Genomic DNA, 5,432 nt, shown 5'->3' with positions numbered 1-5,432 from the left:
AAGAGAACCTGTGGTAACCTGTGGAACCTGTGGTAACCTTCAGTTGTCATAAAAACTCAAAAGGTGTTTAGTTTGTCCAGTCTGGGCTACTGTAAGAAACATGGCAGCCTCCGTAGAGAGGACCTGCTCCCTGTGTAAATATAAAGTATTTCAATATAAAGGCCCATTCTAGGGTAAAGAAAACAACAATTCGTACAATTTAGATGAAACTCACTAGTGAGAACATCAGTAGGATTATTTTATATTCAATTTATGCCAATAGATCCGTTTCACCTAAATATTACACACTGGATCTTTAGGTAATTCAATTTTAATTTCCAAGACTGCATATGTTTAATTCTACATTATTTTACAAATCTTTCACCAGAATCATCATTCGTGAAGTGTCATATTTTGTTCCCTCAACATATGAAACCCCAATCTATTTACTTGTGTTGGACTAGGTCCCTTTTTTCAGGAAATAAGATTTTAGAAACAAAAAGAAGCAGCCCCTAAAGAGCCTCTAGTTTCAGTGTCGAGGCTGCAATTGAGTAATTAACAAACTTCAGTCAGAGAACTCACGTTCAAACGTTTATTGCAGCAGTAGAACAGGTTTAGTGTTTGACGTCTAGGCTCAGACTTAATCACTCCATCAGATATGATTACACAGGAGTGATGGGAGTGATGAGCAAGTACTTGTAACCCCCCTGTCGGAGCCTACAGGTGGATGCTGGGGTGGTGGAGGGGCTGAAGCAACTGGTAGCAATAATGCAGCAGCAGTGCGAGCAAAGGGGGAGATGGGAAATTTCTCTCTGCTTAAATAGACCACCTGATAAGGTGGGTGTGTATTATAGATGGTTGTGGAGAGTGAGGTATGTCACATGATGTATGTCACATGATTGGAGCAGCGCAGCTCGAGTTGGCTGCCTGAACTAGCTCACAGGCGTCGCTCCATTTCTAGAGCTTTGCTTGAACCCTTTTACTTTTGCCATTGAATTCAAACATGAGCTGTGGCCATGAGAATTCAGCTGTATCCCAATTCACGCCCTCCCGCCTGAATTGAAATGGGTAAATGATGTGTACAGTTAGCTGTTTGGTCCAGTTGAAGCATGATACTTAAGCATTGGACGTCTCATCGCTTGCCGGCGCATTATCTCTTTGAAAAACAGTTCATCACCAAAGTGCAACGAATCCTGGGATAGTTGTTGCCTGGAAGGATCGACCCGTCAGAGCTTTTGTTTCTCAGGGATGAAAGTTTGCATTTATCGGCCACATTTAAAGGAGCCTTCGAAATGAGAAACCGTAGTTAAACAATCGATCTTCAAATGCAGCATCCCAAGACTGAATTGAGACACAACTTCCTTTATACTGCTCATCACCGCTTGGCTAAGCAACAACTCTTGCTTAAACCTCTGGACTGAACTTAAACCTCCTCATTGGCTGAAGGGAAGATGCAGGAGGAGCAAATCAGCAGAAAATGAAAAACAGAGCCAAAAGCCTTGAGTCTAAAAGAAAGTGGAGAGATAGTATGCAACATTTTTTTAAAGGCCCTTTTATATTAGGTAGTACAACCAAAACACTATCACACCTTCATTTCACGTTCTACTGCAGCTGATTGCTGTGATTTGTCAACGCTACTTGGTTTCCCAATATGAAGAGCAGCATGTGGTTGATGCCTAAATATTGGTGACAGATGAGGTTAACAGTGTGGTTAAATGGGTGCAGACGGGTGTTGATAGAAATACAAGAGCTGAATGTTTGTAGCTATGATCACTGCAGGACTGAGAGATTGAAAGACAGGATGAAATTATGATTCATTCTACCATTGTCCTGGTTGTTTGTGATGTTTTGTTGAACAGTAAATTGCATTGTGCTTAAGATTTTTTAGACATGACAGGTGAGGTAAACCCTTATATTGACAGAGAACGGTTAGTGAAAATGATTCTGGCCTCACACCCCTAGCCACACCCAAAGTTGAAACAGCATTCCAACAAACCGGTTCTATTACAGAGAAATCATATTGAGAACAGATTATCTACAAATAAAATAACCTCAAAAGAAAACTAACTTGTATTTTAATTCTTCTTACTGATCATGTTCATTATCATGCCAATGGCACCAAACTTGTGTTAAAGGACCTAAACTTGTGTTAAACCTAATCTCCAGAAGTCACAGGCTGGCCCAAATATTAACATAGATCAAAGAAAACACATCCCCAGCATGGCTGAAGGCCTTGGCTGGTGTCCAATCAGGTCGTGTGATAGTTTTGTCTGAAGACGTCTCTGTTCCCAATCTCACAGAAGCCGAAAAGTGTCTAGTATCTGGTTCAAGGCCACAGCTTCTATAGGGGTGAAATGGGAGGTCTTGTTTTGACACCATGGGACAGCTCACTTTGTTCTTACTTATCTCCTCCTCCTGTGGCTAACCCCTACATGCTGTTTCCCTGTTATGTCTGGATGGAACATAGTGGACTGTAAAAAACACTCTCGGTACATCTGAGAGGGTTCCCTTGTAAATACATGCTGCTCTGTGCTTGTACCTGTTGATTAACTCTAAGCTTTTTGACAGTTTATGATAAAGAGTCACAAATACATTGTTTGCGCCAACAGGTTTGATTTAAATCGAAGTAGTATTTAGTCAAACCTAGTTCACAGTTATGTATTAGAATTAAATGTGAACTCATTTAAGACGGGGTAAGGGATTTTAATGCAATACACTTTTTGTCAAAATCTGCTAATATCTCGGTCCAATAGCTCTACGTTCTATATGTGCACTGGTGAAAAAAATCTGGTTTAAACAAACAGCCCTGGCTCTGTATTTTGGGAAACTTCTTTGGACGACCCGAACAACACAACACTGTTCCAGCCAATCAGCAAAATGAATGTGACAGAGTGATTTCCAGGGCAATGGGCAAAAACTGTATTTGCTAACGATAAGCTAATCCTCTTTGTTGGAGCAATTTATAAATAACACATGTGGAAACATCACCTGTTGCATCTCAAACGACATCATTTCATTGTTCATCTAGCTTCTTCTATCAAGGAATGGGAGGGCGACCTGGAAAAGTGGCCTAAGATGATTCTGAAGCAGCAGCGGAGGGAGCGGCGTATTTGTTTTGGTCTTGAGTTTAAATATCAACAGTTGTTCCCAAGAATCGCTTACCCCACCTTTGCAATGTGTCAATAGAAAAGCTGGATTTGTAAAACGTTACTTGTTTGATAATGAACAAATTCCACTTGATCAATGAGTATACAATCCATCCCCCCATTTCAAAGTCGACACAGGTGATATATTGTTTCAGTCCCAAAGTTGTCAAAACCTTGTGCATGTATCCGTTACAATCCATACCATCCACTTTAGTTTATAAGTATTCACCCCTCCACCCCTTCCCGCAATGCAGTACCTGGGTATATTGTTTCCTGGAGAGACTATGTAATTTACTGTGCAGAGCTCAAGATTATATTTCAGCCCGAGGCTCTGGAGTGGCCGTACGTCTTGAGAGAGAGAGAGAGAGAGAATTGGCTCCATGGGGGGAGCGGCCAAGCAACTAACCACCGACCGGTTCTCATTATAATCCTACTGTACGGCAATAAGAGGTGAGACACTCTATCGCACATAAAAAGAGAAGGGCCTTGTTTTACACACTGAGAGCCCAGCTTCCCACAGTCCATCTCCAACAAGAATTAATGGATTTGTAGCATTCTGCAGCAATGTTCAGCTAAAACACCCTGAGATTTGCATGAGAGCCTTAAGTCAGAGAGATGGAGAGCACGGCTTTGTACCCAATTTCCCTTGGCTGCACTAAGCAAAGGATTAGTGCACAACCAACTTTTCTACAAAGGTGTCCGACACACTTTGCTTGACTCACAACAACCACAACAATGTTCAGACTAAAGCCTCGTGTCGGTTCAGCACTACACTGCATAAACAGGGTTTTTGAGGATGTGTTGTGGTTACACTGAAGTGACTAAATTAAACAATTAAAAATTTAAAGGTCTGCTGTTGTAATCCATTTTTATATCCACATAGCAAAAGGTAACTATACATGCATACAGATTTAAATATTTGATGTGGTGACAAAGCTGCAGGAACAAAACGCATTGTAACTTAAAAGAGAAGTTTACACTTAAACAATTCAAAGCAGCTTCTGTCCTCTTTATTGAGCTAATGGATTTAATCATTTCCAGGTCAATAGTTGTCCAGATGTGGATTTTAAAGTAAAGGATTTATTTGATGTCTAGTTTATAATGAACCACTGTTGTGACAGTATGTCATTGACAATTGGCATAACGTCAGGACAGGATTTTATAGCAAATTAAAGCAACCCAATGCAATATTTGCTCTTGACTAAACATTGTAAAAACAAGCTGAGGTCTGAGCCTCCCCATGCACTATATACATTATACACACTTGAAGGAAAGAAACCAGCAGCTGGCAGCCTCAGAAGCCAAAGAACCATGTCGACTGACAAGGTTTTAGAGGTCTGGCAGTAAACCTTTGCACATTCACTGCACTCAACTCAGTAGAACCGTAGCATACAGTAGCATAACAAGCTAACTCAGTATCTGAGGCAGTTATCGATGTGCATGATGTGAGTCAAATCCCATCTAATTGTTTGGCTTACTTGCTAAACCTCTATCAAAATGGGTTAAACTGGCTCCTGGTGATAAACTAGCATTTACCATCAAAGGGATTGTGAAGCTGTTATTTTAAGGTATAAAAACTACCTAGTGTTGCTTTAAACGCTAATGTAATAATATGTATACACTAAGTAACTTACACTTGAGCTAATTTAAACAAGGTTTAACCCAGACATCCATCAACCTATGAATTACCAAATCAGTGTATAGTAAATTAGCGCTAATACTCCAAACTTGCAGTGTGATTGAGAAGCCATAAAAGTAGTTTGCAGAAATTGAACTGCTCAAAGAAAAAGAAAAAAAAGTCAATTTCTAAATCCCAGTGATAATTACCTGCTAATGAAGATCATGTGATGTGGTCTGAAGCCCCAGAACAGCTACTGGATTGACCTTGTGGTGAGACGTTTTTTTTCAACTGCTGCTTTCCCAGGCCCACACAATTTAAGTTTCAGATTTAAAGCCAAAATGAACCAAGTGGTGGGATTCAGTTCTGTAAGGTTGGTAACATATCAGTATATGTGTCATCATCACAGGAATGACAGTATTAGTACTGAGTATATTGATACTGAATCTCTATTTAAATCTCTCTGTGGCATTTTATTGCAGATCCATTAAGTGGTTTTGAATCTGGATGGGAGATTTCACCAGGAATGAACATCTACTGCAATGCTCACATCCCATTATGGCTCAGCATCTCGAACTGTGAGAACTATCTTCCTCCTATATTTTTGTTCATGCTCAGGGAACAGTGCATCTCTCTAATTAGTCGACTGTGCGGTATAAGTTTTAAAAATTGCCTCTGCGAGTGGAGTC

The sequence above is a fragment of the Hippoglossus stenolepis genome, chromosome 5 (assembly GCF_022539355.2).
Source record: "Hippoglossus stenolepis isolate QCI-W04-F060 chromosome 5, HSTE1.2, whole genome shotgun sequence".
In the NCBI taxonomy this organism is placed as follows: domain Eukaryota; kingdom Metazoa; phylum Chordata; class Actinopteri; order Pleuronectiformes; family Pleuronectidae; genus Hippoglossus; species Hippoglossus stenolepis.
This window is presented reverse-complemented; position numbering follows the sequence as displayed.